This window comes from Diceros bicornis, chromosome 36 (genome assembly GCF_020826845.1).
Source record: "Diceros bicornis minor isolate mBicDic1 chromosome 36, mDicBic1.mat.cur, whole genome shotgun sequence".
Taxonomy (NCBI): Eukaryota; Metazoa; Chordata; class Mammalia; order Perissodactyla; family Rhinocerotidae; genus Diceros; species Diceros bicornis.
Window position 1 is genome coordinate 30,503,873 of NC_080775.1, and position 26,264 is coordinate 30,530,136.

General features: G+C 36.9%; 1 protein-coding gene across 1 annotated transcript in view; it reads right to left on the minus strand.

Annotated features, from left to right (window-relative positions):
• Nucleotides 1-24,552, minus strand: part of EPC1 (enhancer of polycomb homolog 1) — a 93,692-nt gene extending 69,140 nt beyond the window's left edge. Inside the window, exon 1 of the mRNA XM_058532739.1 lies at nucleotides 24,296-24,552. The gene's annotated coding sequence lies outside the window, so the exon portion shown is untranslated. The remainder of the gene's footprint in view (nucleotides 1-24,295) is intronic.
• Between the last annotated feature and the right edge of the window lie 1,712 nt (nucleotides 24,553-26,264).

Here is a 26,264-nt window from a genome sequence, read left to right on the forward strand (position 1 = left end):
TCTTTGGAAAACTTTATAAAATCGAGTCATATAAAGACCTGTAGTGCTCCTGCCAAACCAAAAAAGGTAAAGCTGTATTATTAGAAGAGATTTAGATGAATGTGATAGATTGTTAACATTTGGTTTATATATCCAGAGAGCTCTTTCCAGTGGAATATTTTAAAAATCAGAAAGACCATTGGGGTGGGTTAAATAAGCTTGGCAGCAAAATTTCAAATGTTCATCGAGATACACAAATGTTTTGTAAGTCTGCTTTTTTCCTTGGGAGCTGCATGGTAAAAATAATCACTATTCTTAAATACGGGGGTTGGATAGGAACTGTTGTAGCTTAAGGCACATAGGCAAACCGCTATCTCCCGGGTTGGTTTAGCTACACTCTACCGGTTGGGAGAAGACAAGGAGAGCATAGGTTGCAGTTCTCCAAAATTATCCTGACTCTAATACTGACAGCTCAGGTCTGTGAGGCACGGGAATTTTCATCTACATTTCCTGTACTAAGACTATGCATTTATTCATTCAATGAGCAAACGTTTATTGAGCCCTCATGGCCTAAGTATGCTGCTGATTACTTAGCATCCACTGGGCTCTTGGAGGGGCTTAGAGAGTGGGAGAAGGACCTGCGGATGGCAGTTGGGCATCCTCAGGCAGTTGCCCTGAGGTAGTGCTATGATGAAAGTCCAGCTGGTTGTGGGAGCACGTGGGAGCAGTGCCCAGTCCATGGGGAGTGGCTCTAATTAGGAAAGCATTCAGGGAAGGCTTTTTGGTAGAGATAACATGTGAATAAAAATTATGTAGGATAAGTATGGGTTAACCTTGCAAAAAAAATGAAGAGAAGAAAGGTATCTTAGGCAAGAGAAGCAGCATGTGCAAAGACTCAGAGCCATGAGAGAGCGTGTCACATTCTGGGATCCTCGAGAATTCCCAACTGCACTGAGGAATAGGGCACTTATTTAGTCAGATGTGACAGTTCTGAGCATACTGGCTTAATATTAATATAGCAGTCCTCTCCAGCCTACAGTATTAGACTTCTGAAAATTCTTGTAGTAGAAGTCAGTCGATTGAGGAACCTAAGACTTCATAGAACAAAATAGAGTCTAAAGTCATGAGTGAAGCACCAAGGTAACGAATAATATATATATATTTAAACTTCATTAAAATAACAGCCTATTGATAACATTTTTCACATCCTACATTGGTAATGATGGGCACTATATGACTAAGTTCCTTGTTCTCTAGAAATTCTAAAATCACCCTCCGCGCAGGTTCAGAGAGATGCTTACAAATTAAGCTTGCCTTTTTGCAGATGCTATGCCTGCTAAGGGACATTTTCTTTCTGCAGTGGTTCCCCATCCAGCTCAGTGCCCTGGATTTCTGACTCCCAGTCCTACTGGGTTCCCAAGGACTAAAAGGCTGGAGTCCGGAGGCTCATGTTCAGTTCACTTCCCTCCCTCCCTAAGGGGCAGGAATGCAGTGATAAATTTCAGGTTTAATTTTCCTCAGCTTCCTTTATCCAACCTAAAGCTTCCTTGCAAAAATGGCTAATCTTGCACTGTCTTTCACTTTAACTTTTTCTATTCTTAACTTAAAATTCCCTCTTTTTCTAACTATCCCCAACAATAATGATGTGAAATTCTCAATATTGCAAAAGATACATACTAGTGTAAAGCTGAATATACTAACTCTTCCTCAAAGAGAAACTCTTGGTTGGAAAGGGATTTGCAGTATTTAAAATAGTTTTAATTCATGCCACAAATATTTATTGAATAACTAGGCAACACACAGTGTCATCATGATAGGGGATACCCATAAGACATGGATAAAGGGATACCCAGCTAACCAAAGGACCAGGACAGGGCAGGATGGGGAAATGCAGTGGTCTGGGAGTTCAGAAAGAAAGCAGTCAGTGCCAGCTGGATTGATCAGACATCATGGAGAAGAGAGTATGTGGCTTGGTTCTGAAGGATGACTAACATTGCAACTGGTAATGGAAATGAAATGGTAGAAGAAGGGGTCTTCATGGGAGAGAGCAACAGTATGAACAAAAGCGTGAGAGGAGGCAGCTGCCAGGTGTGTTTGACAATGAGAAGGTTTATTTGGCCAGAGTTCATTTGGAGACTCCAACAGCAATCCAGGTGTGAGTTAAACTGGTAAGAGCTTGGGAGGAGGGAGGAGGAGTAGAAACGAAAGAGACATGTTTTAATAGTAATAATAATTACTTATAGTATCATCACCCTGAAATGTGATTCATTTCAATTTGTTTCAAATACAGAATTTCTGCTTACACAACAAAAAAGAAGTTGTCAAATGCAGTGCAGTTTGCTGTATATAATGCATCGGAAATGTGGCTCTAAATATTTATGTCCAATATTTGCACAAGTCCTAATAGTTCTTCTTTGATATTGATTCCAGGATTTGCCTTCTTATTTCCATTCCCATTGTCTTAACCATAGTCCCAGTTCTCATCACTTCCCACCCAGAAACAACCTCCAATCCAATTCAGCCTTGATGCGTTCATTCCTTCAATAAATCTTTATTAAGCTCCCATTTTACAGGACACTGTGCTGGTGCTCTCCTGATAGTGGCTAGTGGGGACGAGAGGGGTCTGGTGGAGGCTGTGGGTCCCTGAGATATGAAGCACACAGCACACACTGCTCCAGGGCTTCACAGTGCATGCCACCAAATCAGTGTGCCTAAAACCCCACTTCCATCTGTGTCCTTCCTTCCCCAAGTCATTGCTTTATAACAGCTCTTTACTTGCCCAGTAGATAAAGCCAAATTGGTTTTGGCATGGTTGTCAAGGTCTCATGACTTTGCCTTATTCTATTCCATATCAGTTCTCATTATTGCCTAAGACAAGCTCTTCACTCTGGCTGGTAAGTCTCATCTCCATCCTTACAAATCAGCATGTCTTTCCCGCCTCTAGGTTTTTAGTCATTCCTTTCTCTCTATTCTCCTTGTCCCACTTCAGACTGTCTACTAGCTACTGAAATGCTACCTACCTCGGAAGAATGTTTTGAGGATTAAATAAAATAGTCCATGTAAAGCATTTAGTGTGGTCTCCGGCCTACAGTAAACATTCAATAGATGTACGCTATTATTGTTATCCTTCCAAATCCAACTCAAATATCATCTCCTTCATGAAACTTTCTTTGACTACTTAACCACTCTGGTCCTAGTTTCCTAATCTGAAGAATGAGCATGTGATTAGGTGAATTCAAAATAATTCTTAAGCCTACACCAATCTTTCTCATCTCTGGACTCTGATTACACTTTCAATTAGTAAGAATAACAACTACCATTTATTGAACATTCACTATGTGCCAGGCAATGCAGACGTACATTTTAAAATGCATTATCTCACTTAATTTTCATGACAGCCCTGAGGTGTGTCCTGTTAGAGAGATTCCAAGACCGGCCTCTGGGCACAAGCTGGTAAGGGGCACTGTTGAGACTGGACTCCCTGGTGTCTGATCAGTGGAGCCCCGAAAACCAGAGTATAAAGTGAAGGGAAGAGAGGGAACTAGAAGTGAGCAAAGAGAGATGTTGAACGTAGCCTACTCTTTCAAGAGGCTTTGCAGTGAGGGGAGGGGAGAGAGACAGACAGACAGACAGATGAAGGGGTATTCGGGTCACCGAGTTTGTTTTTGAAGGCGAGAAAGACGTGGGCATGTTTGTATGTATGCTGAAAGCAAAGAAGCATGTAAATGGATTGACTTTAGGACCGTCTTCCTCTGAGACAGGAAGGAAGGAGGGCAAGAATGGATAATGATCCGAAGAAGTTAAATTCTCTTTGATGGGAAAATAGGATTTAAAAAATCATCATACCAGTTTTGGTAGCAGGAGTCCAAATTCTTCATTCCTTTATGCATTCAACAAATATTTATTGGATGTTTACTTAGAGCTGGGCAAAGTGGTTTGTGCTGGAGAGCAATGATAAGACATGATCTCTATAGACAGCCTCACAGAGCTAATAATAAAGTGAGACACCGTATTTGCATTTAATTGGGAAAATGTGAAATTAATTTCTTTAAAATGTGTGAATGCACAATGATCTCAACATTTAAAAGTGATATAGTGGGGGCCGGCCCGGTGGCATAATGGTTAAATTCATGCACCCTGCTTCGGTGGCCCGGAGTTCACAGATTCAGATCCTGGGCATGGACCTATGCACCGCTTATCAAGCCATGCTGTGGCAGGCATCCCACATATAAAGTAGAAGAAGATGGACACAGATGTTAGCCCAGAGCCAATCTTCCTCAGCAAAAAGAGGGGGATTGGCAACAGATGTTAGCTCAGGGCTAATCTTTGTCGCCAAAAAAAAAAAAAAAAAAGTGATATAGTGCTACAGTTGAAAGCATTGTGCAAAAGCACTAATTACTGAATTAATATATATATTAATTAATATATTTTCACTTAAAGTAATCATTTTTCTTAACTTTCTGTGTTTTATTTTCATAACAAGCTGTATAAAGAAATGCCATCAAATAATTCTTCCAACATAACATTTAGGAAAATAAAAACTGGAAGCCCTTTCTGAAGTGTTTTTTTTTTTCACTTTAGGAAATGTTTGAAAGTAAATATTGCAATTGCATTGCAATATGTTTAATAGAGTTTCACAGAAACGACATCTGAACTACTGATTTCTCTGCAGAGGTGACTTATGTATGGAATTCTGTACATAATATTAAGGAACTATGTTTGATATAAAATAGTTCAGAATGTATCTAGAAACAGTCTATCTCTACCTTAAAAGAATAAAGGGCAAATTGTTAATCCTAGCAAACTGTAGCAGAATGGACTCAAAGTTATTTCAGTTTAACTTTATCTCCAATATACACAACTAAACCAAATTGGGCCTGTCTGAGAAAGAATTAGAATTTTTAAAAATCCACAAAATGGTTGCAGCAAAATTGGGATTTAAAAAAAAGATAATGAAATATAATACATCTTATTGTGTAATGTAAAATCCTAAATTTATAGAAAATCTATTCAGAGCACAGCAAGGATTTTGCCAAAATTTGAACCCCCCCCCAAAAGGTGATTGGGTTAATTTAACTATTTTTGGGATTTGCCTTCCTTAATCCCCAGGTCCCATAAGTCATCTGACCTTTTCCTCACCATCCTGGTAGGCAGCTGATGAGACCTCCAAGGCAACATTTTAATGAGGATATGCCTAGATGCAGTTGGAGAAGTGGCGGGAGGTATAAACAGGAAATCATTTGGAACTTGAACAATAACAATTTAGTACTTAAGAGAGGAATGTCATACACTCCAACAATTAATTTGCCAGAAGAATAAAAGTCCACCTTAGAAAATATGAAAAATTGAAGAAATAAAGCATATATACTCAAAAATATTTGGTAGTATTTATCTAAACTGGATTTTGTTAAATTACTGTTACCTTATTTAATCCAATGACTGGCACTTACTGACAGACTATTGTGTATAGCCCAGGTGTTAGTCCAAGGCTGTAAAGGGCAGAAGCATAAAAATGAGAGGGCGGGGAGAGGGGAGGTGAGGTGGAGGAGGAGAGGAGGAAAAGGAAGGGAGAGGGACGGGGAGGGAAAGGTAGCAACTTTTAGGTGCCCTACAATCTCGAGCACATAGAACACACTACTTGAGCATTAGTTTTACTAAGCAACACATACAAATCAGTATGGTATAAACGGTACATGAGGGGTGAAGGGAAGAAACTTAGAGAAACAAAAGAAAAAACTGTTAATGAAGTAGAAATTTATGTTTAAGGTTTAAGTCAAATTTATTAGTGGGTGGTGGACAAAGAAAGATTGACAGGGAAGAAGATATTCAAGAGAGAGAGACTATTGTGAATTGCTATTGCTTCTACGACCCAAGGAAGGAAATTATTTCTATTTTCTTTCTGGAACTTGGGGCACTTAAATATCTAATAAGTTAATATCAGTGCAATAAAAGTTTCCCTTTCACTATATTTATTCTTTGTGATACTTTGAGTAACATTGTGCCAACTGCTTAGATAAGTGCTCTGAATCCAGTTCCTCCTCTCTTCAGGAGCAGGGAGGGGAAAGTGAGTGATTTCAACCCCGAGCAGTGAGATTATAACGTGAAGAGTGATTCATGGAGTGAGAGAAGAGCATGGAGAATGGGGCCTCGGGGAACATCAGCATCTAGGAGACAGCTGAGGCAGAAGACCAGGAAAAGAACAGAGGAGGGATGAGAGGCTGGGAGAAGCATGGGGTGAAGCCAGGTGAGGTCAATATTTAAGAAGGTGATCAATGAGAAGGACCAAAAAGAATGAGATCATGGCAAGCACAATTTCTATTGGACGCTGGGGGCAGAAAATCTACTGTGGTGAGTTGAGCTGTGAATTGGAGCAGTCATAGACTGAGTGGTGCCCGAAGCATTTTAATTAATCATTTACCAGGCAAGCCAAAGCCAAGCAAAAATTTGAAGTGATTTCCCAGTGCCCTCCTAAGATACTTTTCTAGGTACTTGCTCACAGGCGTGAGAGCACCTTGAGGCCAAAAATCAGCCTAGCTTCAGGACACAGCCAGGGACACAGGGTAGCCACCATCATCAGCACTTCCCACATTAGACATTAGAAGAGAGTGCATTCCATTATTTCACGAGTCATCACAAAACCCTGGTGACAGGAGGAAGTAAACCATATGTTCCATCTTTACAGTTGCAGAAACTCGAAAACAAAAGACCAACCTGACCAGTTTAAGTGAGTTACTGACAAGGGGATAAGCCACATCTAGATCTTAAGATTTCTTCTAAATTAGGTTTTCCAAACACTAGACTCATAAGCCAAGAAAACAACACAAGTACACTGTCGTAGCACATATATCTGGATATATATTTTGGTTTTAATTGATTTATTCATAATAAGCTTAATAATTTGGTGTTTTTATGTCTTCTAGTCTTTTTTGTTTTTGTTTTTCATTTGCTTGTTTTATAATATTAGAACAATACCATATATTATTTTGTGGTCCTCACTTCTCACTTAATATAATTTGAGAATATTCCCACCTTATTGTATATACTTATAAGATTATTTTTTGACAGAGATACTTATCCTGTGTATATACCATAATTTACTTAAGCGTTACCTTCTTAAGGGACATTTAGAATGTGCTGACTTTTCTTTATTATAAAGAACACATATCATCTTAATAGAAAATTTAAAATAAAAAAGGCATTTAAATATTCATGGTTTAAGGCACAGAACGCACGTCTGCGTTCTTTGAATAACAATAGTGCCAAGTCTACACAAACGAAGGTTGGCAATTTTACTGTCAATCTGAGTTGATGGCAAAATCCTAGGTCCTAAATATCAATATTTCTTCCCAGATATTAGCTTAGCATTTTTCAAAAGTATGTTCCAGGAAACACTAATCTCAGATGTTATGTTCTGCTATGAGAGTTACATAAAGAATTACATATAAAACCAATAATTTAGGGAAATACTGCCTATTATATCTTTCTCTTTAAAATATGCATAGGCTCACAACGTATAGGCTCCAAGAAGTCCTGCAGAAAAGAAATCTATTTACTGATGCCTAGCACAGTATTTTCCAAATTTATCTGACCGTGCACCCCTTACCATGTACTATCAATTATTACCTTTAGTTCTATAAAAGCACATTTTGGGAAATTCTAATCTAGGCAATTCAAGGAAATAGAAGTTTTTCCAATCAAATTATCCTGTTAATTACTTAAGAAGTCTGACATGTGAACTTTGAAAAAGCATAAAGATCTTATAAAAGTAAAGTACTATCTTTATTACCACTTCTGAAGATTTTTTATCCTGCTAAAAACAGTGCCAAATGAGACAGTTAAATATAAAACTGGACAGAATTCTAACAGGCACTAGAATTGAGCAGATTGCTATACCTTGGCAATATATTTGATGTTTTATACCAAATTAACTAAAACGTTTAGCTACATTTCTTTCCAAAAGTTTATCTACTAGAAAGAACATGTTGAACTTTTATTCGGAGATTTTACTCTAATTTAACCTCTCGGAGCTGCAGTTCCTCCATCCATAAAATAGGAATCATAACAGAATCTGTCACCTAGGTTTTACATTGACTCAATGAAATCATTAATGCAAAGAGTTTAGCATGAACTTGACATAAAAGTCATGCTCAATAAACATGAGCTATCTTTTAAGGATATTTTTATTCTATTCCTTTGAATAGATCATTTTACTTTTCTGTGCTTTATTTTTTATATGTACAGTATAAAACGTTGAAAAGCCTTCAAAACTCTTAGTCAAAGAAACAAAACAAAGCTAAGAAATCCTGAAAGGAAACCAAAGACCAACAAAAAATATATATATAACTAATTTATGTGAAATATTATGCTCATCTTCTAGAATCTTTTTGTTTTATTTCCATTTAGCAGTTTCGTATTATTCCTCTGTTTAAATCTACAAGAGGCTCTGCTGCACCTTTGCCCCATTGCCAAATGATTCATCAGGTGATTCCCCAGCGACTGCCCAGTCTCCAAATCTGGTCAAGCAAGCTCCCAGGGGGTCAGGCCCTCTCTGCACAGGTTGCTACTGTTTCCTTCACGGTGAGAGCTTTGTGCAAAACAGTCAAATGATAAGTAACATTTTGTATTCAAAGTAGCAGCAGAGTGCAGTGGGACACAGCATCATGTACTGGAAGGAACACTGGCTTCCATGCTTGAGGATCTGGAGGCTAATCTAATATGTGTCTACCATTTACCAGCCGTATGACCCTATAGAAATGATTCAGTCTCTGAGCCTTGAGTATCTCATATGCTTGGTCTAGAGAATACCTGTTCTCCTCCTTCCTAGGCCATTATGAAGAACAAATGAGATAATAGAGTGAAAAATCTTTGACAATTGCGAAATGCTGCACAAATATAAGGAAGAATATATTATTTTATTTCAATTTCACCATAGTGGTTAGGAAGGGCATACATATACATGCCCCAAAATAACACATTGGAACAGAAAATCTATGACCTGTTCAAATCATGCAGTTGATCACAGATTTGATTGTTAGACTAGGGCCCTTTGTACATTTCCTTAAATAGGAAATCTTTAAGATAACACCAAAATTCACCCATTTTATTTATTTTTCAATAGTCTTTTTTTCACCCTTTTTAATTTATATTGCCATTTTTTTCAATTATTCTAGAGAGTGTCTAGAGCAATATAAATGTTTGGAAAATCTATGATAAGTTTAAATTATTTTGAGATAAGAAATATACCTATAATTTTTACAATTATAAATTTTTATAATTTTAATATAGTTTTCTCAAATTTTTCTCTTCCTTATCATCATCCAATTTAGAATAGAAAATCAATAAAAATGTTTTCTTCCTGAATTTTCTTTGCTTGCTAATTTCCCCCATTTTTAAAGCAGCATTCAAGGTTTCTAGCAGATGATATGCAGGAGCTTTAAGAAAACAAATTGCTGAAAGACAGAATGTAATGTGGTGCTTAAAAGCACCAGCTCCAAAGTCGGAACGATTTAGGTTTGACTCTCAACTCTGCTCTTTCCTAGCTCAGTAAACTTAAATTCCTAACTTCTATGAGTTTCAGCTTCCTCCTCTGCAACATGGCGATACTGCATACCTCCAAGTATCGTTTGGAAAAGATAAATAATCCACGTAACCAAATTCACTGAGCTCTTACTTTGGGCCCGGCACCTTACGTGCATTATCTCATTTCATCCTTACAAAATCTGACAAGATAGCTTCAGTGCCCGTTGTTATAGTAAGTATTAGATGTTATTATCTCACAAGAAAGCTGAGTATTTTTCTTAAAGAAGAGTTAAGGAATAGTTTCCAGTGTAGGACGGAAAGTTGGTTGCCCCTGAGTAGGCTGAACCACGTCCTAATTACGTTCATTTTAGCAAAAATTCGAAACTGGGTTTACACTAGCAGTTCAGTCCTTCTTCTCCTCGAACAAAAACACTCAAAACTCAAATCTTAAGGGGCCGGCCCCCTAGCATAGTGGTTGAGTGCGCGTGCTGCTCTGCTGGCGGCCTGGGTTCGGATCCCAGGCGCATGGACGCACGGCTTGTCGGGCCGTGCTGTGGCGGAGTCCTGTATAAAGTGGAGGAAGATGGGCACAGATGTCAGCCCAGGGCCAGTCTTCCTCAGCAAAAAGAGGAGGATTGGCATGGATGTTAGCTCAGGGCTGATCTTTCTCACAAAAAACAACAACAAAAAACCTCAAATCTTAAAAAGAAAGAAATGCTATCTGAATAAAAAAATGTTCCTTCCTCAATAGTTTTTCAAACCCTATCTTTTCTCCTTCCATTCACAAAAATGCTAGTGCTACATATACACACACACTCTTCTTCATATCAAGCTTGTAGGGGGCACTCTGTGTGCCTCGGCAGTATCTGGTTACCCCTCTTCCATCTTAACAGAACTCTCTTTGCCTTTCCATTCTTGGGTTGTTCCATAATCTGTGCTTTTTCGAATAACTAAATTTTCACGGTCTACTTGAAAAATAACAGTTCTTTAGGATTAATTTTGAACTATATTCTGTATAACGGTTTTCTTCAAAATTCTCTTTTCCTAATTCTCAGTGGGAATAAAAAACAAACCAATTTTAAGTATAGAGAAAAGAGACTAATTTTATAATAGTATTGTCTCCATAATGTGGATTTTTAAGACTATTTTTAAAAAGCAAAAGGGTTTTTAAGCCATGTTACATTTTTATAATATATAATTATATGTATAATATAATATAATTGTATATATATGTATATATACATATAAATGTATAATTTGTATAAATTGTATAATGTATAAAATGTATAATTACATTTTAATTCACTGATTAATTAATAATGAATTAAAAAATAATCCATGCTTGGCTCTCTCACCTATATTAAATAGTTATTTACAAGCATTTTATTTTAGAAGATATAGGTTCTGATCCCGGTTCTGCCACCAACTAGCTGTATGATCTTGATCTTAATCCCCCTGGGCCTCAGTCTCCTGAACTTTGAAAAGAGGGACTAAGACTTGATCCCTTCCAACTCTTCCAACTCTCAAATTTTATGATCATCTCTCCTTTTCTATACTTGGTAGAAAAAAGCGGAGATACGTGAAATTTTTTAAATGTAAAAAGCTAAGAAAAGAAAATATGGGGGCCGGCCTGGTGGCACAAGCAGTTAAGTGCGCGCGCTCCACTGCAGTAGCCGGGGGTTCGCCGGTTCGCATCCCAGGCACGCACCGACGCACTGCTTGGCAAGCCGTGCTGTGGCAGTGTCCCATATAAAGTGGAGGAAGATGGGCACAGATGTTAGCCCAGGGCCAGTATTCCTCAGCAAAAAAAGAGGAGGATTGGCGATGTTAGCACAGGGCTGATCTTCCTCACAAAAAAGAAAAAAAAAATTGAGATCTGATTTTTATAGAAACTATGCCTTTAGTATTCCTGACTATACGTTTACATAGTATAGAAAGCCTGTAAGAAGGGCATCAAGTCCTGGGACATATGCTCTAGGGAGAGCAACTTCACTGACGGAGTCCAAGATGTTATGCTCTGTTAGCTGGTCGTTAGTAACACTTGATGCTTACATGAAAGGTTCTTACAGGACACTTAGCAGAAGTCGCTTTGCCATTGGTATGGTCAAATGTGATCTGAGAAATCCATGTAGCTTATAAACATATCATTAAACTGGAAAGTAAAGATTCAGAATTACTATGAAAAGAAAGATACAAACTTCAAAATAAAAGCTGAAGCAGAAATGATCAAAATAATTAAGTCCAGTAATAAAAAATCTGCAATTAGTCTGATATTCTCACTGGAAAAATGCAGGGAATTTCTATGTAACAAATTAAAACAATAATTAACACAATAGTGCTGTCCAGGCACTGTGAAAAATACCAAACAGCAGCAACAACAACAATAATAGTGACAATTTAACCAGTTTAACCATTTGAAAAGTATGATAAAAGTATGAAGAGTACATTTAACTCTTACATCAAAAAACTAGATTATGTTGAATATACTTCAATGTTTTCCTAACTTTGCTGCATTTATTGGGCCCCACCTCTGTGTAAATATTGTATTATGAGCCATGGGAGATACAAAAAAAACAGATGTTATTGTCTTTAAGGAACTTAGTTCCCGTAAAATCAAACAAGGTATGTCCTGTTGTGTATCCCTGGTATATCCTGGTTTGAAAGGTAGCATTGTAAATAATTTGATATTTTTATATTTTCAGATTTACAAATAATTAAAAAAAATAAACAGGAAATGTTTCATAAATTTACTTTACAAAGGAGTTTATTTTCATCTCTTTTCATGATATTTAAGAACAAATTTTCACATAAACTATCTAAAACAAAAGTTTATTCATCATTTCAGATTTTCCTTAATAAAGTTGGAAGTCAATGTTCAACAATTATGGGATAGTCAGCCATCAATTTATGTGGCCATTTAAAGTGACAAGCATAAGATATTATGTCCATACATGGAAAGAAGCATATACAATAAGATGAAATGAGCAAAGGAAAAGACCACCCACACAGGGGTCTCAAACTCCTAAGCCTGTATGATGGACACTGAGAGAATCATGAAGGAACAAAGAGAGAGAGAAAGTTTCTCTCTAAGTGTGCTGTATATGAAGCAGTATGAGACCATCTTCCTCAAACGCTTGCGAGAGAGACAGATTTTCTGGTGGGTGTGATGTAGCATTTGAAAAGGCAAATTCCAGAGCTAAAAAAAATCTACGTGGAAACTTCCAATTTTCCTCTCTTAACATCACTAACCATCCGAACTTCTTAAAAAGTTAGTAAGAAGTGAATTTCACCAGAAAAATCTGATGGAATTTAGTGTAGTCTTAAGTTTTAGATATGAAGAAAAAATTTTCATTTAAAAGTCCAAAATTTCACAATCATAAAAAACCCAAAATTTAAAATTCCACATATTTGGTATGTAAAATAGAATGTCTATTAAAATTTCTATTCATTATTTAACTAAAATTTTATTTTAAGAATTTTCCCAGTTTTTCACTAGTTTCTTTAACATCGTATAGCTGAACAAGCATAATTCAAAAAAATGCAAAATCTTAAAGAGTCATATAAAGGTTTTCCAATTGAAAACCAATTGTTTTCCAATTGAAATTTATACATTTTCGAATTTATATGAACTGAGTTCCCAGTCATTTGAAAGGAAATAATACATAGACAACCGTCTATTTCCATGCTCTCACATAAACAGCAATGTCATTTTGCCATTAGCCAGCCTGTTTTCTTCTCTTCTCTTTTAATTTCTATTCATTTTTGGGAAAAGAATACGAAGTTATTATTCATATAAGTGTCCTTATGGATGTAAACTTAAAATTGTCAAGAAGTATTACAGAAGCAGATCCCCTGTGCATTCTTTCAACTTTTAGGTGCCCTCATGCTGCCCCCTGCTGCCCATTGTCCACACTGACTGAAAATTGTCCCAAACTTTCAACCTTTTCTACTTGTCTTGACTCTCCCCGTCAAAACTTACCTGCCAGAGATCTAGACCACTGGAGTTTTCCTCTACCAGGCTAATGGGTAAACAGGCTAATACAAGAAAGAGGCAGTTCCCTCCTTTTTATCCCATCACCATTTTCTGGCCAGTGACAAGCATTTGAACTGGTGTTCTCTGGGCGATGACTGACATCCAGAGTCCCTAGTGTGGGAGTTCACGTCCTTCCTTTGCTGTTTCCAGGCTCCCATCATGGGTCTTGCTCTCCCAGGCTCTAACCCTGCATTTTATGGCTTACTCTCTACCCACACTGGACTTCTAGCTGATATGTCCAAACGTCATGTGTTTTTTCTCCTTCTCACCTATGCTCATACTTTCTTTACCTGGAATGTCTTCTCTCAATTTCTGCATGTTGAAAACCTACATGTCTTTCAAGGCTCCCGTCAAAATTACCTTCTCCATGAAGTTTACCCCAATTCCCAAATGCTTCTCTTCTTCTGTTCTCTCTTTAATCCTTTAAGACTTAGCAAAATGTTGTTATTGTTTTCTTAATGTAGTAGAAGGTCAGTAAAGATTTATTTAGTGAGTGAAGAGCAGATAACAGAGACCTTAATTCTTAGAATGGCCATCTGGCTTATTGAAGTTTTTTTTTGGTGAGGAAGATTGGCCCTGAGCTAACATCTGTGCCAATCTCGCTCTTTTTGCTTGAGGAAGATTGGCCCTGAGCTAACATCTGTGCCCATCTTCCTCTATTTTGTATGTGGGACCCTGCCACAGCGTGGCTTGATGAGCAGTGTCTAGGTCCGCGCCCAGGATCTGAACTTGCAAACTCCAGGGCCACCTAAGCAGAGCACATGGAACTTAACAACTATGCCACCGAGCCAGCCCCCCACTTACTGACTTTTAATAGAGCACCTGGAGTGCTCTAATAATGGGATCCTCTCTAATGCTGCTATATCCGTGCACCTGAATGGGATGATCTTTTTAATTCCCATCACACTGTGTAAGGCCTATTTTGATCCCTGAAATCAGGGGTGTCTATGAAAAAATGAACTTAGACCATACATTGAGTGCTTATGACATGTCAGGCACTGTTCTGGGTGCTGTAAGTGCATTAAGTCACTGTAGTCTCACAACAGCCAGGTGAGGTAGGTAATATTACCTTGTTTTGTAGAAGAGGAAACAGAGGGTCTGGACAGTTAAGTAATTGGCCCACGGGTTATACACACAGTAAAAGGCAGACTAGGAACTCAGAGCAGGCAAAGCTGTGTACTTAAAGTGTTCTCATAGTGTCTTCAATGGAAATGCATGGTTTTTGGAGAGGCTTCTAGTCAGCTATTTCAGAAGTTAAAAAACCCTGTCAACAGAATAAGCTTGGAAATTGTGATCACATAGTCAGACAAAGCCAGGAGAGAAATTCAGTGTCAATTAAGTTAATATCTGCAAGAGCAGATTGTCCTGCAAGACGGAGTGTGAAGGAATGTAGGATTCTGCCAAGTTCAAAGGTCTCTAGATTTAGATATAAAGGACAGTTATATATTCTAAAAGATTATGAGGGGCCGGCCCAGTAGCATAGTGGTTAAGTTCATGTGCTCCGCTTTGGCGGCCCAGAGTTCTCCAGTTCGGATCCAGGGCGTGGACCTACACACCACTCATCGAGCCATACTGAGGCAGAATCCCACATATAAAGCAGAGGAAGATGGGCACAGATGTTAACCCAGGGCCAATCTTCCTCAGCAAAAAAGAGGAGGATTGGCGGCAGATGTTAGCTCAGGGCTAATCTTCCTCTCAAAAAAAGAAAAAATTAAGAAATGAAAAATCCAAATATTTCTCAATTGATGTAGCCACTTGTGTGGGGACCAAAGATTCTGACCTGACTTGAAAAAAAGTAAAGATATGATTCAATATCTTAGGCAAGTAGGCTTTGAGAATACTTTTTTTTCTGATATAGTGAATATAAACAAGGCTCAGCATGTCGTATCAGTGTCTCAGACAAGGATCTAGTTGTGTTCCAACCAAAACCTCTGCTCATCAAGAAACCTCAGTAAGCTGAGAAGGCAGACCACAAACTCACTTGGGAAGGCAACACCCAAAATTGTTTGGTAGGACATAACCGTTTTCTTAGTAGATAAGAATCTTGTAACTCCAGAAAGATTTAGAGTAAACATAGAAATGTGTTTAGCATAGGTAATTGTTCTGTTGAGAACATCTGACCTAGTGGAGAAGAGGTCAGTCTATTAGACTTTCAAGCACAACTCCTACAACGTCACGTGCAGTGTTGAAACATTCAAGAGAACTTCAGAATTGCCGTACTACTTAGAAGTTAAATTTATGAGATAAGTAAGCCTTTCTTAATTTCTTGAAAATGTTTACTAAGTACCAAAGGAGGCAATTGTCTGTAGTAAATTTATAAATGCAGTATAAAAAGTTGGGAGGTATCTAACTAAGTAATGCCATAAATGAGAGCAAATTTTAAAAACCATGATTTCTAAAATTTGAAAGATATTATAAATATGATATGATAGGATTTGTAAACTAAATTTAAAAACATAAGTAAGAACCACCTTTGGATATGAAACTTTAAAAAATTTCATATATATATGTATTTTTTTGTGCGTGAGGAAGACTAGCTCTGAGCTAACATCTGTTGCCAATCCTCCTCTATTTGCTGAGGAAGACTGGCCCTGGGCTAACATCCGTGCCCATCTTCCCCTGCTTTATATGTGGGACGCCGCCACAGCATGGCTTGATGAGCGGTATGTAGATCTGCACCCAGGATCCAAACCTGTAAACCCCGGGCCGCTGAAGCAGAGTGCATGAAACCACCGGGCCAGCCATGAAAAATTTCATATTACTTTTTAAGAACTCAAATTAACTTCAGAATAGTCTTTCAATACAAGACTCACTCTTGAGGACATCAAGTAACATAACTGAGGAGCGGCTATTGGGCTGTTTTTCTTCCAGCTAAGGTTGGTGATCCTTAGGCAATCAATTTAGTGTTTCACCCCACAGAGCTGGTTTGACTGTCCAGTTATTCTTTATTTCAGCTTGAACTTTCTGCATTTCCTAGGAGATGCATAACAGCTTTTGAAATACTTAGGTGAGAAGTAGCAACACTTAAATTTGGCTCAAATTTTTGGCTTAGTGGCTTACTTCAGCAGTGTAACTTAGCAATTCTCAACCTCAGCTGCATATTAGAATCCCATGGACAGCTTTTGGAAAATGCTTATGCCCAGATCCCATCTCAGACCAACCAGAATCTCTGGGGGTGTTGTGCAGGTATTTTGTTTTTAAGTTTCTGGGTAATTCTAAGTATAGGCAGAGTTGAGGACCACTGCAACAGTGTGAGCCTGCCGTGGTCTGAAGGACCAGTGCTGTCCAATAGAACTTTCTGCAATCACGGAAATTGCAATAGACTGAATGTTTATGTCCCCCCAAATTCATATATTGAAATCCTAACCCCCAATGTGACAGTATTTGGAGGTGGGGCCTTTGGGAGGTGATTAGGTCATGAAGGTAGAGCCCTCATGAATGGGATAAGTGCCCTTGCAAAAAAGACCCCAGAAAACTTCCTCATCCCTTCCGCTATGTGAAGACATGGCGAGAACCAGGAAGCGGACCCTCACCAGACAGGGAATCTGCAGGCAATTATCGTTTCCCAGCCATGATAATTGTGAGAAATACATTTCTGTTGCTTATAAGCCACCCAGTGTATGGTATCCTGTTAGAGCAGCCTCAACAGACTGAGACAGAAATGTTCCATAAATCTGTTGTCCAATACAGTAGCCACTAGCCAGGTGTAGCTACTGAATTTTTAATTTTAACTAATTCAAATTTAAATTTACATAGCCACATGTGGCTAGTGACGACAGGATTGGAGAGCACAATTGTGGCAGTTTCAGGCCATTTTTAGTGATCGGAGTCTGTTATTATATAGGTGCTGAATGACTCTTTTTGATCCTGGGCCACCAGTCCAAACTTACTCTTGCCTCTTCAAGGTATTCACACCGGCTTCCTGACGGGGACTCTAGCGGTAAGCAAGCACCGCTCAAAGCTTATACAGCCTTCTGGGAATGTTAAGGACATTGAATTTGCTGATATTTTTTAAATTCATTTATGTTGGCAGTTTGTTTCTTGGACTTTATATTTTAATGGAATGAGCAAAGGCCTTCAGAACTAAAAATTTCTTAAGTCTCAATGCAGTGAAGCAATTAAACTCTTGGAAAAGGTCCTTTTTGCTCCCTGGCACATTACAGTGTTTTTCAACTGGAGGTTGTGACCTCTGTCTTGGAGGATGGAGAGTTTCCAGTGGATTGGGGCAGTGGCCTGAGTTTCAGAGCTAAATATAGGTCATTGGCGTGGCAGCCTCTCTTTCTCAGTCTCATCAAAACCACGTCCTATTAATGAATGTGGGGCATTAGTGGTTGGTGGGATAAAATCTTGAGAAAACCCAGCAAAATGCCATAGACACAGAAGCCTTTTTCAGATGTAACTTGCTATTGAGCACAACTAAGTGCTATTTTTACCTGCTTTTAAAAATAATTTGCAAATTATGGATCACTATTTTTAAAAAAAGGTTAAAAATGCATGCACGTATGAATATGTATATTCATACAAATAAATAAATAAAGGCAAAGAAATCTCTAATGTGATATTCATGTTGAGGCATAAGGAGAATCCTCCTTCAAGTCATTGCTCAAGTCTCACCTTTTCAACGAGGCTATCCTGACCACACTATTTAATAGTTCAATATGTATTTATTCACATATTTGCCAAATATTAGACGACATCTTTTAAAGTTTGGCATTTTTCAAAGCCAAAATATTTATCGTGACAGGTACTGTCTGATTCTCCAGAGCAGTGTCTCAAAGGGTGGTCCCTCAACCAGCAGCATCAACATCATCTGGGAGCTTGCTAGAAACGCAACTTTGCAGGCCCTACCTGAGACCAACTGAACCAGGAACCCTCTGTGTGGGGCCCAGGAATCTGCATTTTGGGTGATTCTGGTGCACACTGAAGTTTGAGATCCATTGATCTAGAGTACATTGAAGCCCCAAAAATGTCCCAGAGGGTAAACTTCGTACATCCCAAAGCTGGTAAAGATTGAAACATTTTGTAGATAACATTGACCTTGTAAATTGTGAAATAGAAGCCAATATTCTATTTGGACCTACTGTTATGAATCCTGAATTTACCTGCTTCAACAAAGCCTCACTGAATCTCTAGTCTTTGATCTTTTTTTTTCCCTATAGAAATGCAACGTCTGAAAGAATTTCATGAGATGTTCCTGAATAGATGAGATGTGCCTTCAGCAAATTCAACGTACAAATATTCAGGTATATACAACTGATAAATTAGGTGGGTAATTACTTATTTTATGAAAAGATTATTAGATCTATGAAATAATTCAGTAGAGTATCATTTAAACAGTGATATCACACAGTGCATTTAAAATGTTAATTTATAGAATATATGTTTACAAATATCTAATGTGACAGTATAGAAGGGTAGGTAAGTACACAGGCTCTGATTTGAGACTTCCTAGGTTCAAACTCCAGCTTTTTCATTTACTTTGTAACCTGGGCCAAATCTCTCTAAGCCTCAGTTTCCTCATCTGTAAAATGGGTATAATAATTGTCCTATCTCCAAAGTTTATGTGAGGATTTAAGAACATAATAAAGGTAGTATTTAGCCTAGGGGCCGGGATGTAGTAAGCTCTAATTAAACGTTTGTTTTTAGTTTTTTTTTTTTTTTAATTAGCTGCATCCACGACCAGTCTGGTCTCTGTGAAAACAGATATTCATGTTTTATCACTCAAGAATGTTTATATGAAGCAGTTAAAGTTTATACAAAGCAAGTAGGAGCTAACCATATTGAGTGCTGGATACTGAACAGGTGTTCACCCTTCCAAGAACTCCTCCTTGTCCAAAACCATCATGGGAATTTTGAGCTCCTTGTCAGTGACTGGTTTAGATATGAGCATGTCCTACAAACCTGGCCAATGACCTGTTAGAAGTAGTGTGCTGTGGGCTTCTGGGAAAGAATTTCTTCCCTTATAAAAAGATGCATAAGAGAAACTCTCCTCCCTTTGGAAATTGTAATATCAGGATATGATGCTTGGAGCTACAGCAGCCATCTTGTGACTATGAGGAAAGACATTGCTGACAGCATGGCAATGTAAAAGAATGGAACTTAGTAAGGAATTTGATAACATTGTTAAGCTATTGAACCAAACCTAGAACTGGCTTGCCTCCTGATTACTAATTTAGTCGCAATAATAAATGTCCTTATTTTTTATGCCACTATCAGTAGTGTTCTGTGTTATTATGAAAAGAAACTAAATGACATAACACATCTAGCTAGTATGGATTAATTGGCCCTATGACAAAATAATTTGGTAACTTTATTCTTGAGGTCATCCTAAACCACATATAGAATATCCTTAACGAACAATTCCTTCTCCTCCAATCCTTCTGTGTATAACAGCAGCCTTCCTTTCCTGCTCCACATCTGATGTGTTTTAATTAACCATTAGCTAAATGTGTACTTATATTATCTTCATAAATTAAACTATTTGTTTCTATTTAAAAAATTTCTGTTATATATATCATTAAAATTATTACAGAAGATTTTAAAATAAAAATGAGGATTTTAATTCTGATATAATCCTTTAACTCTGTAATTGTATTTCTCTGATTCATTTCACAATTTATATTTACATTGACATTTTACCAAATGAGGCTCTACCACATTAAAAAATTTTTTTTCATTAAATGGACCTCATGAGGACATGCCCAAAATTCCTGCCACCAGTGTGATCCTCTTTGTCTCTCTTCTCAAACAAATAAACTGTTTTATTTCTCACTTTGCAATAAGAATTTGTAGTAGGTCACCATCTATTTATGTAGCATCTATTTGGGCTATATCTAAAATCTGAGGGATATTTTTCCCTCACTGTGTGAATATTTGGTGCTCAAATGATAGTCTTTCAGTAGGAGGACACTTGTAAAATCCTATATAAACAGATTTAAATTAAGAAAAAAAATTTACTCCAGAAATCTTATTTGGCCTTCATTCCCAAATGGGATCCTCCCACATCTAAGACCTTAGATTTAAAGTATCTTTAGAACTTTGAACCATATTGGACTATAAACTCCATGAGAGCAGGGATCCTTGCCTTTTTTCTTAACATTGTATTCTAGCATCTTAGTGTAATAGTACATCATAGATAGGAGGGAAATCTAGAACAAATAAACCTCCAAATAAAAATAAAAGTTGAACAAAGCAAGTATAAAGTACACCCTTTCATATTTTTCATAAAGAAATCATTATCTTTGCTTTACTTTCTCTTTAAATTCTCCATTTGAGAATCTTTTTGGAAAGATAAAAAGCAAAGTCATAACACAAACACCCATTTTGCCTCTTATTTTCCTTTGCAAAACCATGCTGAGTAGAGTAGTGAATCTGTATAGTCTAATGGTAAGCACAGATTTGTCCAAAAAATAGCAGAGGTGAACACACACAAGAAGTGGGTGGAATTAGAACACATACAGTTTCAGGTTTGTGTTGAATTTGGTTTTCAGAGGGCAAAATTTTTAGCTCTTTTTTTCTTCTTCTAAAACACCTCATTCTAAGGTGTATTAGATTGGTCCTGGCTAATATTTTCAGCATTTAATGTTAGGTCTTGTTAATATCTCTGTAAATGTTTCTTCTCTTTGTTATCTCATCTTTCCTAATAGGTTTGGCTAACTTTAAAATTTCCTCAAATCTTTAGCAATACTAATGAATACAAATTAATAAATTAGTAAATTATATTGATTCATTACTTTAAGTCTTACTAAAATTTTCCATTTATTTCTGTTATTGACCAAACTCTATAATTTCAAGTTCATTTTTCTGTCATTTATTGTTTAGAATTTGATTTACAGATTCTCCATGTCTTTGGCATCATTTATTTCTTCTTTCTGCAACCTATTTTTTGGCCATTTTGCTACTCATTGACCCCTCCCTCCATCGGAGGGATGGGCAGGGTGAAGAAAATGATATGATATTTTAATATAGTCAATTTTGTTACTTGCTACTATCTCTGATAAAACAATGTGCAAGAAAGAAATGTGTGTAATTGTTGACTAAAATTACATTTCAGGATTTTTAAAAAATAATTTTTTATTGTTCATGATCTAGCAACTGTTACTATGGAAAATGAATTAGTTCTCTATATACTAAATTTAATAAATAAAGATTTTTCATGATGAAAACATAGTTTATTATAATAATTCTAAGCAAAATCACACCAAACTGGTGAACTAAGTGCCTATAAAAACATTGCCAATTAAAAAAAGAATTAACAGCCAAAGAATCAAGAGCTAAAATGAAGCACAAGGTGGATTTAAAAATGGAGAATAACATAAAATATTGAATTGTTTTTGCCTCACAGATTTAAACCTCCTTGCTTACATAGTGATGCAAGAGTCACAGGTAGAAGAATATCTTCAATATAGATATCTGTGGGTGATTTTACAAAGTGAGGCTGTAACTATAAGGGTTACTTCATAATCAATGATGTAACAGTCAGCGAGGTAGGAGAACAAAGGGCTACGTATGGGCTTCACAGCCTCAGCTTGTTTCTAAAAGGGGGCTACATATATAAACATTTTTAGTTTTCACAGATAAAAGTGAAAAATATCACCAGCTGAATAACAGGTATTTTAGTTGTAAACATATTGGAAAGTATATTTTATTCAGTAGATCAACTTCAGAGAACTAAACTCTCCAGCATAACCAGAAGGTTAGATAACCTATTTACACCTGCAATATTTCATTCTGTAAATAATCTATAATGTCAAAACGAGTCTTGAAGGGGGCATTTAAATTTTATAAAGAGATAAAATGTTACAGTGAACACTTTCAAATTTTTATAGCATAATATAAACAAAATATGGGCATAATAGACAATTATTTTTGAAGTTCAAGGAAAGGGTCCTATACTGATAAATTATAGGGACACAAAAATCAGAAATACTATATCTAGTCATTTCCACACATTCTTTTAGTTCAAAATTTTAAATGATCAGTGAAATGAGCATTGTCATATTTCAAAGTGAAAAAAAACACTTAATAATAACTCCAGAAATTTTCACTCTCTCAAGAAATAATCTGTTCAATTGTATGGAAAGGTGGTCTAGGATACTATTTCAGTTGTTTTTATTTTATTTGGCAAAATAATGTTTTTAGGTACAATTACTGATTCCTCTCAATTTCTTTTTGAACAAAAGACATACTTACTATCTCCATAAACAACTAAAATGTTCATGGAGACCAGTAAATCCTATGTCATATCATAATATATATTTTTGTTCTTGGGAGGCTTTGGGCCTAAATCCCATATTCTCTAATCAGATAACTCTCAATAAGAACAAAGATGGAAAAGAGTTATCCTACATTTAGATATATGAGTACCCATATTTTTAAAGTTAAAAGCAGTTGTATACATATTCTTAAAAAATTTTCTTATTCCAAAATATTTGCTTGTTGAAACAAGGATACACATAAATTCAATTGAGGTACCATTTCAAAATAAAATAAACAATAATATAGGCATTATTATATGTGAAACTACCAAAAAATTCCCAGGAGAAACTTAGAATAGTAAACTTAAGAAATCCCTAGGTTCAAAATGAAATTCAACTTTTACAATGTTCAGTGAACTAAAACTCAAATGTTTTGTTAAATTTAGAAGACATTAATATGTACAATATTGTAAAATAAGGAAAACGCAAAATGTTACAGAGGAAAGAGAGGGTAAACCGACAGTTTATTATTGAAGAATTCTGATCTAGAGATAATCAGATCAGATAAAACACAACTGCAAACTGCACGCTTGTCCCTGGCGCTCCCTGGACTGTTTGTGACGACATGTCTGTTCTCACCCACAGTTCACAGAAAACATTTAAATAATACAACTGAGTAATTTCCTCGGACCAAATTGAACTTTCTTTAAGGAAATAAAGGGAAAAGATAATAGATCAAAATTTGCCCCACCTCTTTTTTTTCCTCCTTTTTTCTTTTAGTGAAACTGACATAAATTGTTGAGGACTACAGCGCCACCAACACAGATCAATGCAAAACAAAAAAGATCTCCCACCGTGTGCAAAAAGAAAAAAAAAATTAGAAAAATGCCTCAAATTACAAAATGTCTCCCAAATGTACCTTTTTGGAGAAAAACAAGATAGATCTGCAAAGATTATCTAATGAAGAGCTTCAAAGAATTAATATCATGGAAAACAAGTTTAGATCTGATCAGCAAATAAAAGATCCACTATTTAGGAACAGCCATAACTTAATCTAAACCCGGTTATGTCAATCTCCACCTTCATTATAGCAAGGGCAGCTTTTCTGTAGTTTGTATCCAAGTAATCCATCAAGAAAACCACGATAGGCCTTTAAAACAAAAACAAAAACAAAAAACAACTACATCCGTAGTTTAACTGCTGATAATTTAGTCCTGGACAAATTAGGTAATACATAATTTTTATAAAGAGGATATGCACATATTTGGCATTACCAACATTGCTGGCACAAAACAAGTCCATCTTGAAATAGCTGAGTTCCCCTGTAGTTCACAGTAATTAAAGTATAATTTATATTATAAATATTTAGCTTTAATAATGAAAAAAAAACCTAATTTTTTTCTTTTGGTAAAAATTAACCAGACAAGATTAGGTGGAATGTGCAGAGATCAAAGCTAAAGAAACATACAAAGATTGGTTTTGTTAGAAGTAACACAATGAAAATCCTTTTTATCTGGTGGCTCATTCAAAGATTTAATGACATAAATGTTTAAAATTACAAACTTACCAGTAGTGTAGGCAAAGAAGAAGCCAGTTCTTGAAAAATAATTGTAACAATATAGGCTGGATACTTGTGTCCCTAGAAACAACAGCCTCCAGGCAGCATATGGATCTTCAAACATCTTTAAAATATTTGGTAAATAAAAAGTAATACTTTCTTCCATGATCGGTGGCTGAATGGGGTGGCTTCCCCCAGGATCTGTGGGCGTTTGGGGAAAATCGGAGAAATATCCACGGAAGATTAAAAGCAGAGGAGGCAGCGGCAGCCAGAAGACTCTGGGGTTAACAACTTTGCGATGGCAGGCAGGCGCGCTCTGATTGGCTGGGAGGGCAGTGTCCCTCCAGTCTGCACTATCCCCCGCTCCCCCCGCCTCCTGCAGCTCGGAAAAAAATGCAGTGTGTGTGCCATTTTACACTGGGCTTTTAACAGCACAGCCACCCAAACGACAAAAGTCTAAGCCCGCTATTAAGTGACACTGCAAAACAATAGCACCCACGACTGCCTGTTAGCTCGGGAAAATGCCCTTTTAACGTCTTAAGGAACACTCATTTCTTGTGTGTGGGTTTTTATGGAAAATAATGTTTCTCTTAAGCAAATTGTTGATCACTTCACAGACGTCGATATAGAATTTGTTTACAAAGATGGCCATTTAAAAACTATTTCCATCAAAATATTTTTGATTTGACATCATCAGGTACCTAAAGAAGCCAGTCATCCTTGAACAAAATTCACGACTCCTTGAGCTCCGAGAGATTTAATTTCTCGTAAAAATAGAATTTGTTAGCCATAATAACTACCATTTGTGCAAAGAACAAAAATAAAATAATGATTTTAGTGGTTAAATTAAAAACAATCGGCATACTTCTTTTTTCTCCTTAAAAATTCTGTTTCAAAAACCTTTTCTGGCTGACAGAATTCTACCATTCAGCCTTACAAACAAAATGGCTGTGGTATTGAGTTTTTTTGGATCCTCCCACCGTGCCTCCTCCTGGCCTCCAGGAAGTGGTAAAAATCCAAAATAAATACAGTTCTAAAAGTACATTGTCCAGTCTGAACTCCGGTGAAACGTTTGGTAAGGGGGTCTGAGAAATGTGCTGCTTTTATTAGTTTTCTTAAAAAATTATTTTGAAAAGAACATCAATCACTAGAGATTTACTTGACTGTAATTTGAACTTCCTGCTTTACATATTTATAAGGCCTTTCACCTATCTTGGCAGGCTTTCAAATGAAGTGGGATGGGAAATTTGACGCTCTGTCTCCAGTTGTGAGCTGAGTCAGGTATTTGGTGGTTGCAACTGGGCTTTTAAACAAAAATGAAGTCTGAAACTGAAAAAGAAAATTAATTTTAAAGGAAAGCTATACTATGATTGATTGCAAATGTAGAGTCGAAAAGTCAGCAAATATCGAAATGTGTCAAATACTGCATATATGTGTTAATTGAACACATCCAGTATAAAATTCTTTGCCAGCTAAATTTCTAATGAGCCAAGGATAGAACAGGGATTAAAGGAATTGGATGAAGAAACGGGTGGGGAATCGCCTACATTCTTCAGGACCCCTTCTCACACACACATCCACACACCCACACACCCACACACACACACACACACACACACATTGGTCTGGTATTCCTATGCCTGCCTGGCATTTAATAGGTAAGATTCTTAGAGAGCTATAGCTAGGGTGACTGTATAATTTATCATCTAAACCAGGACACTTTTGAGAATGAAAGGGGGCATATTACTAATTATAGGATGACTATAACAAACAGGGACTGTCTGAGGTGAACCAGGAGGTAGAGCTCCCTGTGTATTTAGAAAGACCTCATGAACTTTTGCCATACGAGTCACCTATAGGTGTGTGTCCTGGGCCAATTTAGGTAGAACCTGAGTGCAACCCCTTCCCTGGGCTGTGTCCACTGCACATGCTTTATTGCCAACTGAAGTAGACAGGAGAGACTTGGATTCAGATACAC